This window comes from Asterias rubens, chromosome 2 (genome assembly GCF_902459465.1).
Source record: "Asterias rubens chromosome 2, eAstRub1.3, whole genome shotgun sequence".
In the NCBI taxonomy this organism is placed as follows: domain Eukaryota; kingdom Metazoa; phylum Echinodermata; class Asteroidea; order Forcipulatida; family Asteriidae; genus Asterias; species Asterias rubens.
The window spans coordinates 6,888,279-6,901,856 of record NC_047063.1 but is presented as its reverse complement, the minus strand read 5'-3'; the positions used below and the strand labels follow the sequence as shown (position 1 = coordinate 6,901,856).

The 13,578-nt window shown below is 37.1% G+C and overlaps 1 long non-coding RNA gene across 1 annotated transcript; it reads right to left on the bottom strand.

Moving 5' to 3' along the window:
* Positions 1-2,227: 2,227 nt before the first annotated feature.
* On the bottom strand, positions 2,228-4,003 carry LOC117303024. Its single transcript, XR_004520482.1, has 2 exons — positions 3,608-4,003; positions 2,228-2,732 (listed from the first exon to the last, which is right to left on the bottom strand). It is a non-coding gene; the product is annotated as an uncharacterized LOC117303024 (long non-coding RNA).
* Between the last annotated feature and the right edge of the window lie 9,575 nt (positions 4,004-13,578).

The following is a 13,578-nucleotide window of genomic DNA, read 5'->3' as shown; positions in this document are numbered from 1 at the left end:
ATTCATAAGCAAGACTCAGCCAATGAGAGCGAGGTATGCAAATCTTGGCCTTTACCATCCTGGAAAAAAAAAAGTCGCCTCTGGCTCCGCCGTCGGCAGGAGGGTTACGTTATCGCAACTGGTGTGTGCCCTGCGATGCGCTATAGACCTTTCTTTTGTTTACAAACATTGGGGCGAAACCAGCGCATGCGCAGTTTCTGGTTGGCAAGTTACTTTATAAAATGTCGCCTGACAGTACATAGACTTGTGGACAAGTCGTTAAATCGGCCCCACGTGCTGAGATAGTGCTCCCCCGACAACACTGCTCTCGCGCGAACTCACTGCTCTCGCGCGAACTGATGGCTCCCCGATTTTGACTCCTCATTAACGACTTGTACAAGTTGTCAGCGGTACGTATTCATGTATTCATGTATTCAAGTACAAACGCGGTATACCTTCACTGTTGCCGCGGAGACAATCGTGCAGACGAGTCCATTTTTATAAGAGGGTAGTAATAGTTTCTAATACTGTAAAGCTTGAACCGGAGGGCATCTGTGAATCTTTTTTATTTTGATTTAACTGCTTTATTAGTTGATTAGGGCCTAACTTTACAAAGTCATCTTCAAATGCATTACTATTTATCTGTTTAATATCCGTGAGCTGCCTCATGCAAATAAATAATGCCCACGGTCAATGGTAATGGTCCAATGCAATCCTTTAACCCGATGTGTTCTGCTCGGACTGTGTACACTGGACAAGTTGCAACATAAAATATAGTTTGTATTAATACTACCAGTCCCAAAATTCATTATTTGTTTACTGACAAATGTTTTTTTATTTTAAGTTTTCATCTAAAAAGTGATTTTGAAAATCATGGTCGACATGTGGAAGTTTGATATGTGAGTCTTGTGGACAAGTTTCACAGGGCAGTCGTGTGCGGATCGCAGGGATTCCGGAAAATTTCAGTAACTCTTTTCAGATGTCGATGTATTTTAAAGGTATTATAGCTAATCATCGACATACACTCTACTTGCCCAAGATATTGCAAGACAAGGTTTCATATAGCAGCTGTACTTTTGTTTTGTTTTAAGCAACTGTAACCACGAAAAATACTTCTCACTTCCAAGCAATCATAACAATTAATATAAGGCTCAAATAGGGTAAAGACACCGTGAAATGCAAAAAAGGAACAGTGACTCAAATTGTAGTTTGCCTCAAACAAAAAACAAGAAACAAATTTATTGATAAATCGATCAACAAATGCAAACCAGTGGTTGAAATAAATTAAATTGAGCAATAAACAATGAAAATACCTTCAGACTAATGGATATTGATGGTAGAAACTGTAAATAAAGAAAATGTGGAGTGTTTCCCTTGCACTTCCAGGTTGCTATATAAACATAGTGAGTAGTTGACTTTTGCAAAACCTGTTCATTACAAAACACTTTAAACAATTTACAAACTAGGCGAGTGCTAGAAGGGTTACAGCTCGATGGCCGAAGGTTCAATAGTCTGAATGTTCGATAGTCCAAATTGACAATAAGGTCCGATAGTCCGAATTGACAATAAGTCCGATAGTCCGAATTGACAATAAGGTTTGATTCGGACTATCGGACCTTATTTGGACCAGTGAACCTTCAGATCAATGAACCTTCGGACTATCGTATCAAATGTACGGGTTAATGAAACCTACTTCATTTTGGGACTAATGAACCCCCTGTTATGGGAAATTTGTGCGTTCGGACAATCAAACCTTCGGACTAACGGACCTTCGGGTGGACACCGCTAGAAGACCGTACAGAAATGTAAACAGTGGTGGATATGGGAAAACTAACTTGAATGAACATTTTAAATGGGTCTTCTACCTATGTTGCACAACCGCCTAGCCTTTATACATTATCAAACCCTCTCAGTCTGTGCTTTGGATATTTAAGTATTTGGATTGGAAAGAATAAATTTTAACTAAAATGAGCAAAATAATTGTTGGTAATTGCACAGTATAAATGTCATTCTTACATTTGGAACCATTCAGAATGCACCATCCACATCAGTCAAGAACTTTGGTGCATATTTTGATTGAATTGTCTATGACTGATCAAATAGACCTGCTTTCGTTTACACCAAACTCTTTCCAACTTGTGTTAATCTTACGACTTGAGTTGAGTCCCAGCCTTGCAACGTAACATGCAAACCCTAAGATTAACGTTTCGTGAAAACGGCTCCAGCTTTGCAAGTCTGTTCGATTTCATGTGTCACAGATTAGGAAGTATGTATCTGACGATTCATAACATCATGTGATTCGCAGCCATGTTCTTTCTCGGTTAGATTGTTGTAATGGGCTGCTTACAGAAAACCCACATGCATATTTTAAAAGAGACTTCACAGTTTGCAGAACTGGGCTGCTCGTGTTATATTTAGGTTAAATCGCCGTTGTGATGCCATGCTCCTTCTAAGATCGCTTCATTGGTTACCAATTAAACAGAGGATTGCAATTAAGATTATTTTATTTGTATGAACATTTCTTTATAAATCAGGCACCAGAGTAATTTAATGAGTGTCTAGAGTTGTATCAGTTTTTGCGTACACATCTTCACTCCAATGCAGATCCATCTCGGCTAACTTTTCCCATGACTCGCAGTAAGGCAGGAGATCAAACTTTCACAGTTTTTACAGCAGCTTAGGGGTAGGGGTGGAACGAACTTCCTTCTTAAACGAGGAGTGTTTCCCTTGCACTGTCAGGCTGCCATGTGACCCTGTGGAGAAAAGAAAGAAACACACAATGTTGACCTGAAGTTATGTTGATTGTGTAATACTATCCGTAGTATGATAGGCTAATACTTATTGCAAGCAAATAAGTTAACGTAAATGTCAGAAAATTGTGTTGTTAAAATCACACATGAAGATACCATTTTTCACGTCAGGTACCTCTCTGTGCAGACGTCTTACGTGAGCATGAATTAAGCCCAAAGTGGTGACGTCACCTAACAACACAATGTTTTGACCTTCACGTTCACGTGTTTGCTGGCATAACATGCAGCTCATAAAACCTACCTAATACTTACGGGCTAAAGTGAGGTTCGAGGCAACACCATCACAAATAAAGACTCTCATGTAATTTCAAATCTTATTTAAGTTTTAGTGTTTAAATTTTTTAAACATTTTGTTATTATGTTTTATTATTGTTTCTAAAAAAAACAACAATTATGTTTAATTATAAAAACCAACAACAACAAAAACAGTGAATTTGGTACTTTTTGCATTGCTTGAGACTCTACTCTCTAGATACAAAAGTTCCAACAACAATGCAAAACAAGTAACCTTGTGTAGAACTAGAACTTTAGAAGTAGGGGCTCAATTTTAATAACCTGTGTGTGTCGGTGCAACCGCCACTGACGACAGTGCTTTTTGTGGAACCATGGAGGTAGAAACTACCTCCATGGTGGAACAGTGAGTTATATGAATAATAACACATGTTTTGTTAAGTTTTACTTCAAAACAAAACTTGTTCTTTTAAGTAAGAAGCCCCAAACCAAGTTACCGGTAACTCCATGGAGGTAGATTTTTGCAATATTATTTGTCAACGCAAATTTATTAGTAGTTTAATTAAGAAACTTAACAGCAAGCTCACCTGTTTTGATTTCATGATGCCAACACAGTATGCACCAACCATCACCACTGCCTTGAGCAAGGCTACTGATTTCATCGAATATTCGGCCGGTGCAAATCATTTGTTTACAAAAGTGTCATTGCCTTTCATCAATCAATACACGCTGTGTGCAGTGTGTGTGTGTTGGCATGATGCATATAAATGGCGGCTTCTTCTTCTTTTTCCTTGCGACCTGTCGTCGACGTGAGCAGATCTCTTGCATGTTGCATGCCTTGAGAAAACTGGCTACTTGACAGCTGCTTCTATATCTTGTTCTTCAAGTTTATCAACCAAGTCAGACCAAGTTAAGACGAAGTTATTTATTTAATATGCACGTCAAAGTTCCCGATGAAAATCCGTACTCAAAAGTACAACCATACACACACTACGTCTAGTGTGTAGGCATAATAAATACACGCTGACAGGTTTGTTGATCGTTCATTCATACATATACATGTGACTTCCCGAACCCATCCAATACAGGGTGTACTGTTTGATAGCATATACATGTTGAATATTCATTGATTTAACGACATCGACCAATCAGATGCGTCCGTACGATTTCGGCTGAAGTGCCCATAGGCTGTGCACAAACTGATGACAACTTGTACAAGTCGTTAATGAGGAGTCAAAATCGGGGAGCCATCAGTTCGCGCGAGAGCAGTGAGTTCGCGCGAGAGCAGTGTTGTCGGGGGAGCACTATCTCAGCACGTGGGGCCGATTTAACGACTTGTCCACAAGTCTAGACAGTACATGGAGACTTTGGGCTTACAACTTAACAAGTCGCTATAGAATCGTACAGTAATTTCGTGAAGAATTTCAGATTCAGTATGTAGTCAGCGATGACAGTTGTGAGTGCTTGGGTTGTGATTAAAACAACTGGATATGTGGTTCTGCGCAACTGTGTGTATGCATGGCAGGTAAGCCCCTATCACGTTGACCTTGTTGACGTTCTTTATTAAACTTTTAACTTAGGCAAGCGGGCATTTTAAATTTGTATTTTCATTTGAATTGTTTTTAATTTCAAACTAGGCATAGGGCCATCTCTGTTATTTTGGGGAACAGCGTGAAAAATACGTAGGGACCTACACATATTTATACCGGACCACTGTTACTGTTACTTAGTGTTACTTTGGCCTAGTTGAGTATAGTTACTTTAGTACGTTGTTATTTTTGTTATATTCGAGAGCCATTGCGGTTTTTATTATGAAATATAATTGCAGTTGAATTGCAAATTGATACTGATAGTGGTCCAAATGTAGATCAGGGGAATGGTAATTTGTTCAGTTCACAATCACATATTTTGGTAATTCAATTCAGTAACATTTATTGCTGTCATTCATAAAAATAAAAAAAAAAATAAAAAAGTTTCCTCAAGCAAACTCGCCCCACCGGCCAAACTATACATACTGTGGACAATCACTCCATATCCGGATGTACTCCTAGAACTATTGCGGTTTCGTCTGCTATCGTCTCCCATATTGCGGTTTCGTCTGCTATCGTCTCCCGTTACTGGAGACGATAGCAGATGAAACCGAAATAGTTCTAGGAGTAATCCGGATGATGGTAATCTAGCTTACTTGCCCACGAAAATGTCATCCTCGGGCAAGGTCACCCCAATAAATAACATATAAACAGATCATCTCCCAACACCTGCCTATTCACAATTATTTATTTTCAATTTCATCTATGAATGAAAATAATGTGTGTAAGCAAAATAACGCTTTTCATCCATGAACCCTTTAGTATTAAGCCATTTGACTCACACCACTTCCCAGTCATGATCTTTCCGAGTTTTCATTGTAAAAAAACAAATGTTTTAAGTTTGCTTCAGTGACCATGGCGACTTGAGAAATAATTTACAGTTAATCCAAGCCAGGGGGCGACTTTGCCGGGGTCGACAATGCTAGGGGCGAGCTTGCCAGGGGGCGCCTTTGTTGAGGGTACATTTTTCGGGGCGGTCTTGTTTCCTAGGTTGAGAGTTGTCAATAGATGTAGATTTGGGCACGTAACCTATAGGCTACCAAATTAATAACAAGTCCTGCTTTTTCTTTTTGCTTTTTAATCAGCCTTGGAGAAGCGTGTAGTCTATATTGCGGCAATACTGTTCAAGTTGGAGGCAGCAAATCGGCTGGAACCAAGATTTTCTCAAAGGAACAGGGCTCAAACCATGTACTGTCAAAGATCTTCATTTTGTTAGGATTCGAGTACTTTTTCAAAATTATTTTTGTGACATTGTTCTACTCATTTCTCAAAAACTACAGCACCTCAGTAAGTAATATTTTAAGGTAGGCTTTCTATTATCATTATCTTCAAACTGTGGAAGTGTAATGTAAATTTGTGGACATTGTGTTTTGTGTTAGAAAAAGAGTACATAGACCCTTTAAACCACGTTAGACAGGTGTGGACAGATCAGGTCAGTAAAAATTAACGTGGATGTCACTTTAAAAGCCACTCTAGAAAGTCTTGATCTGTACACACTTCGACAAATTAACCCAGACGCTTGTATATTTTCTCTCCTTCCAAAAGAAGATGATAAGGAAACAGTCACCTTCAGAAAACGAAAATAACATGAAAATTAGGCGGGAACAACAATAAAGAAGGTCCAACAATGAGATCAAGCTGTGTGCACAAAAATATTAATTTCATTTATTGAAACAGTTCAAATAAATGTACAGTTTTTTAGCAAAATTTGTTTCTCAGAGAGGTTAAAGGCACTGGACACTATTGGTAGTTACTCAAACTAATTGTTAGCATAAAACTAACTTGGTAACAAGCAATTTCGTATTAAATTTTGATGGCGAAGAACCATTCAATGATCAATGTATCATATGAAAGTTGATAACTTTACCAAACAGCAATGTACCACATTGAGAGGGGCTATCTCGCCTGTCCTGCAGTTGTGCATGGAACTATAAACTAATGATGAACCCACCACTCAGTGACCTACACCCTGGGCACCCTCGCATCTACATCCTGGAAGGGCATGTCCATGCCTAGTAGGTTATCATGTGGTGGGTTCATCAGTTAATATTTCCATGCACAGCCGCAGGACAGATGAGATAGCCCCTTTAATTTGTGACCTTACTTTTTGACCAAACTATGGCAATGCATCTTTAAAAACAAATTTATTAGTGTATTACTTGCACATTTTTTTTAACAAAGATAATTTATTCCACCTTTTATCTTGAAGTCTAAATATGTATAATTTTAACAAATTATATTTTACATAATTTATAATAAATAAATTTGGATAATATGAATAAATAATTTAAAACGAATACAACCGTGTTTGTATCCTGATTTGATTTGGTTTGTGAATGTGCATGCATGATCAATTACTGTAGGGCCCTTTTAGACATCATAGAAACAAATTGAAATCCACAAATATTTGATTTATTGTGTTGTAGCTGCAGCTGAATATCAAAATCAAACCTGCATCAACCCATAATAGTAATAACCAGTTTTTATGGAGTGCTTTTCACACCCATAGGGCGTCTCAAAGCACTTCCAACATTATTCCCCCTGGTCATCACTGTGCATTAATTCAGTTCTCAAACCATCTCAGCTCCATGAGAAGTATACAGCATGTGAAACAATAACAAATAATTGTATGTGCTACTCAGCTAAATCAATCGCAAGAACCATCTCTGCTATCACAGGTATCGATTTACCCTGGGTGGAGAGAAGCAATTAAAGTTAAGTGTCTTGCTCAGGGAAACAAGTGTCACGACAAGGATTCGAACCCACACTGCTGAACAGAAGCACCAGAGCTAGTCTATTTAAACCTTGTTTCCTCTTTACCCACATAATTCTATTCGACAAGTGTTGTGATGTAGAGTAGCTGTCTGTTTGTGCTCGAAGTTTGAGATCTGATGTGTGTTGTGTAAACAATTCAAAACAGTTGATTATTACTGTAGCTTTCCTCAATTTAATTTATTTCTTGAAAGCTTTGGGAAGATATCTTCTTGCTGTGTCTGTTAGGCCATGTAATCAATGGATTCAAGCAAGACGACATGTTTTTTATCCACAAATTAAATATTTAAGAAGCACTCGATCTCATCGTAAGTCTCCTTCTCCCGACTAGGCCATCCGTCGCATTGTCTTGACCCCAAGTCGAGTTGTCCGATGGTTGAATAAATCATCCGTCGAGTTGTCCGAACCGTTGAGTTGTCTGAACCATCGAGTTGTCCGAACGGACGAGTTGTCCGGCGGACGAGTTGTCTGGTCTCCGCTCTCCTGGTCACAAGGCGGACATGGGTTCGGGTTATTACAATGGATCTTTAACAGGCTGACTAAATAATGGTGGTGATGAAGCTTTCCTGTCTAGTTTCTTCTTAGAGGGCTCTTGTGTTGTTGTTCCTGGTATTACTTCATTGCTGTATATAACAAATTAAAGAAGAAAACAAAATAAAAGGTTGTGATACCCTCTGTAGTAAAGCCTCAAAGTAGTATACAGGAAAAAAGTCTTATTCCATACATACCTATAAATTAATTATTATAATGGAAGTGTAGGAATAATAACCTAAGGAATTTAGACCCTTTGTTCATTGTTTCCACCAGGTGTAGAACCAACCGATAACTAAACTAGCCTAATCCCTTCCTTAATTAATTACCTGAACAAAATTTTGAACATGTAAAAACTAAACGTTAAATAAAGTAGGCCCCTTCCATTCTGACTTTTAAAACGAACAGTTCATTGGCAAGTGACGGTAACCCTTCTTTATACTTTGTGAGCAAAATGTGGATACATGAAAATGTGTGATACTCGTGTTGTGGGACTCTGTGTGAAAATGAAAGAAAAATGCACTATTCTCTATATAATTATCTAAAACCATTTTTGCGAGGTAGATGGAACAGGAAGAAAATGTGTGATGTCTCAAATTTATTATTATGAGAAAACTGGCAGTTCTATGTGACATTGTTTCCAATATGAATAATCCAACCATCGAGGGAAACGCTAACTAACAACATAGACTAGAGTCTGTACTTGCTAACAATAACACGGAAATAATGAATGATTTACCAGACACAAAGTGGTCACACCATGCGTGGGGGACCAGGCTGAACTCAGCACTAAATTTAGTGCTAGCACCAAATTTGGTGCTGGCGAGAAATTTGGTGCTGGCACCAAATTTCAAAAAACCTGTCAATACACCGTCATGACGAAGCAACGGCGGCGCGATAACAACCGTTACAGGCAGTAAGAGGTACTACGGTATGTTACATGTTAAAATCAATAAATCTTAAGATTTTTTTTCACAGATATCTTCCTTAGATCCCAAACCATCATACCTAGGCGCCCCTAATGAATACTTTGGCTAATTAGCTCAGCCCAACTAATTAAACATTTGCATAATATAGCCCGTATAACGCACATTCTACATACGAAAAAGCGCGCAAGTATCGAATAGTACCAATTTTAATTTGAAATGTTTTCAAAGTAAACTCAATAAATCTTAAGATTTTTTTTCGCAAATGTCTTCCTTAGATCCCAAACCATCATACCTAGGCGCCCCTAATGAATAGATTGGCTAATTAGCTCAGCCCAACTATTTAAACATTTGCATAATATAGCCCGTATAACGCACATTCTACATACGAAAAAGCGCGCAAGTATCGACTAGTACCAATTTTAATTTGAAATGTTTTCAAAGTAAAATCGATAAATCTTCAGATTTTTCTTCACAGATATCTTCCTTAGATCCCAAACCATCATACCTAGGCGCCTCTAATGAATTTATTGCCTAATTAGCTCAGCCCAACTAATTAAACATTTGCATAATATAGCCCGTGTAACGCACATTCTATATACGAAAAAGCGCGCAAGTATCGAATAGTACCAATTTTAATTTGAAATGTTTTCAAAGTAAAATCAATAAATCTTAAGATTTTTCTTCACAGATATCTTCCTTAGATCCCAAACCATCATACCTAGGCGCCCCTAATGAATTTATTGGCTAATTAGCTCAGCCCAACTAATTAAACATTTGCATAATATAGCCCGTGTAACGCACATTCTATATACGAAAAAGCGCGCAAGTATCGAATAGTTCCAATTTTAATTTGAAATGTTTTCAAAGTAAAATCGATAAATCGTCAGATTTTTCTTCACAGATATCTTCCTTAGATCCCAAACCATCATACCTGGGCGCCCCTAATGAATACTTTGGCTAATTAGCTCAGCCAAACTAATTAAACATTTGCATAATATAGCCCGTATAACGCACATTCTATATACGAAACAAGCGCAAGTATCGAATAGTACCAATTTTAATTTGAAATGTTTTCAAAGTAAAATCGATAAATCTTCAGATTTTTCTTCACAGATATCTTCCTTAGATCCCAAACCATCATACCTAGGTGCCCCTAATGAATTTATTGGCTAATTAGCTCAGCCCAACTAATTAAACATTTGCATAATATAGCCCGTGTAACGCACATTCTATATACGAAAAAGCGCGCAAGTATCGAATAGTACCAATTTTAATTTGAAATGTTTTCAAAGTAAAATCGATAAATCGTCAGATTTTTCTTCACAGATATCTTCCTTAGATCCCAAACCATCATACCTAGGCGCCCCTAATGAATTTATTGGCTAATTAGCTCAGCCCAACTAATTAAACATTTGCATAATATAGCCCGTGTAACGCACATTCTATATACGAAAAAGCGCGCAAGTATCGAATAGTACCAATTTTAATTTGAAATGTTTTCAAAGTAAACTCAATAAATCTTAAGATTTTTTTTCGCAAATGTCTTCCTTAGATCCCAAACCATCATACCTAGGCGCCCCTAATGAATAGATTGGCTAATTAGCTCAGCCCAACTATTTAAACATTTGCATAATATAGCCCGTATAACGCACATTCTATATACGAAAAAAGCGCAAGTATCGAATAGTACCAATTTTAATTTGAAATGTTTTCAAAGTAAAATCGATAAATCTTAAGATTTTTCTTCACAGATATCTTCCTTAGATCCCAAACCATCATACCTAGGCGCCCCTAATGAATTTATTGGCTAATTAGCTCAGCCCAACTAATTAAACATTTGCATAATATAGCCCGTATAACGCACATTCTATATACGAAAAAAGCGCAAGTATCGAATAGTACCAATTTTAATTTGAAATGTTTTCAACGTAAAATCAATAAATCTTCAGATTTTTCTTCGCAGATGTCTTCCCTAGATCCCAAACCATCATACCTAGGCGCCCCTAATGAATAGATTGGCTAATTAGCTCAGCCCAACTAATTAAACATTTGCATAATATAGGCCGTATACGCATTTTCTAAAATACGAAAAAAACGCATGTATCGAATAGTACCAATTTTAATTTAAAATGTTTTCAAAGTAAAATCAATAAATCTTAAGATTTTTTTCGCAGATGTCTTTCTTAGATCCCAAACCATCATACCTAGGCGCCCCTAATGAATAGATTGGCTACTTAGTTCAGCCCAACTAATTAAACATTTGCGTAATATAGCCCGTATAACGCACATTCTACATACGAAAAAGCGCAAGTATCGAATAGTACAAATTTTAATTTGAAATGTTTTCGAAGTAAAATCGATAAATCTGAAGATTTTTCTTCACAGATGTCTTCCCTAGATCCCAAACCATTATACCTAGGCGCGCCTAAGAACTTAATTGGCTAATTAGCTCAGCCCAACTATTTAAACATTTGCATAATATAGCCCGTATAACGCACATTCTACATACGAAAAAGCGCGCAAGTATCGACTAGTACCAATTTTAATTTGAAATGTTTTCAAAGTTAAATCATTAAATCTTAAGATTTTTCTTCACAGATATCTTCCTTAGATCCCAAACCATCATACCTGGGCGCCCCTAATGAATACTTTGGCTAATTAGCTCAGCCAAACTAATTAAACATTTGCATAATATAGCCCGTATAACGCACATTCTATATACGAAAAAAGCGCAAGTATCGACTAGTACCAATTTTAATTTGAATTGTTTTCAAAGTAAAATCAATAAATCTTAAGATTTTTTTTCACAGATGTCTTCCTTAGATCCCAAACCATCATACCTAGGCGCCCCTAATGAATAGATTGGCTACTTAGCTCAGCCCAACTATTTAAACATTTGCATAATATAGCCCGTATAACGCACATTCTACATACGAAAAAGCGCGCAAGTATCGAATAGTACCAATTTTAATTTGAAATGTTTTCAAAGTAAACTCAATAAATCTTAAGATTTTTTTTCGCAAATGTCTTCCTTAGATCCCAAACCATCATACCTAGGCGCCCCTAATGAATAGATTGGCTAATTAGCTCAGCCCAACTATTTAAACATTTGCATAATATAGCCCGTATAACGCACATTCTACATACGAAAAAGCGCGCAAGTATCGACTAGTACCAATTTTAATTTGAAATGTTTTCAAAGTTAAATCATTAAATCTTAAGATTTTTCTTCACAGATGTCTTCCTTAGATCACAAACCATTATACCTAGGCGCCCCTTAATGAATAGATTGGCTTATTAGCTCAGCCCAAATTTGTAAACATTTCCATAATACAGCCCGTTTGCGCATTTTGCGTCCAAAAAGCAAGTGTACGAAATCAAAATGTACATAATAAAGACCCATAACTATAAGAGTGATTAACAAACGTCAACCGCTATAGAAACAACAATAAACACTTCGATTTATCTCAGTGGCATATGAATTGCCTTTTATTTAAACTTTTTCTGTAATTTTACATAAATTGTAATAGCTTTAACTGTTATCCCAATTGCAAAGTTACTCAAAACCATGTGTCTCTTCACTCTATGTTATCCCCGTGCCAGCTATATCTTGGCAGTATGAGACTTAGAGTCACTATGCAAGCAGTTTATGAACAAAGGAGTCATAATGAACTTGAAAAACAATACCACAGTTTTAACATAAAAATCTACAGAAAAGGGACTTAACAAAACATTGTATGGCACATTGAAATATATTTCTTTCTCTTTGGAACCAAGTTCAACACTGATTTTTTACATAGATATTAAGCTGATCAGAAATTCAAAAGCATTTCACGGTGACATCATTATAAACGTTACTAATCCAGTGTCTGCTCACTATGTTGTGTTGACTATTAGACTATTATGAAGAACTAAAAGCCCGGTCCCACAGGCCCCGATAACGAGAACGACAACAAGAACGATAAAAATACACGCACTCGATTGGTTGAAATGCTCCACGCAGAATACGCCCACGCGCATTCAACCAATCGAGCGCGTGCATTTTTATCGTTCTGGTTGTCTTTCTCTTTGTCGGGGCCTGTGTGACCGGGCCTTTAGTCCATCCTTTATATTTTAGTAAATACTTAAAGTACCGGGGTAAGGCTAGACGTGGATGCAACATGCTTCGCTGAACCATTTCTCATTGGAGAAAGTCCGAACATCTCGCCTGTCATAGAATACGATACGAATGAGTCCATGTCACACACCACGGGTCTGTGGTGTAAAGTCGCTCAAATACAAAGAAATAAAACAAAGGGCGTTATTATCACAAAATAGTTTTCAACAAAGCACGCTGAAACTGGCCAAAGAGTCGTACGTTTGTTTTATCAAGATCATTTTCTATACAAAAAATGGTCAGCCTCTCTATGATGAAAGATGTTTTAACGCACACACGGTGCCCTTACTTGTTTTCTACTAATGTATATATAGTGTGTAACAGTTTGGTCACTCATAATGCTTCAATATAAAGTCAAAACTAAATGTAATTGTATAATAATTTGCAATGTATTAAAGCTTTTGAAAAACAAATAATTTTGATTTAGTTCGTATTAAATATAGGAAGATACTGTTTCTTCTTTTTTCTTTTCTTTTTTAAATCATGCGTTGTATAGCAAAACTGCTACTGTATCGGTATTTTTTTGTGTGTTTGTTTACACATTACTCTGTTCAAAAAGTTTACGTAACCCGATGTCTATT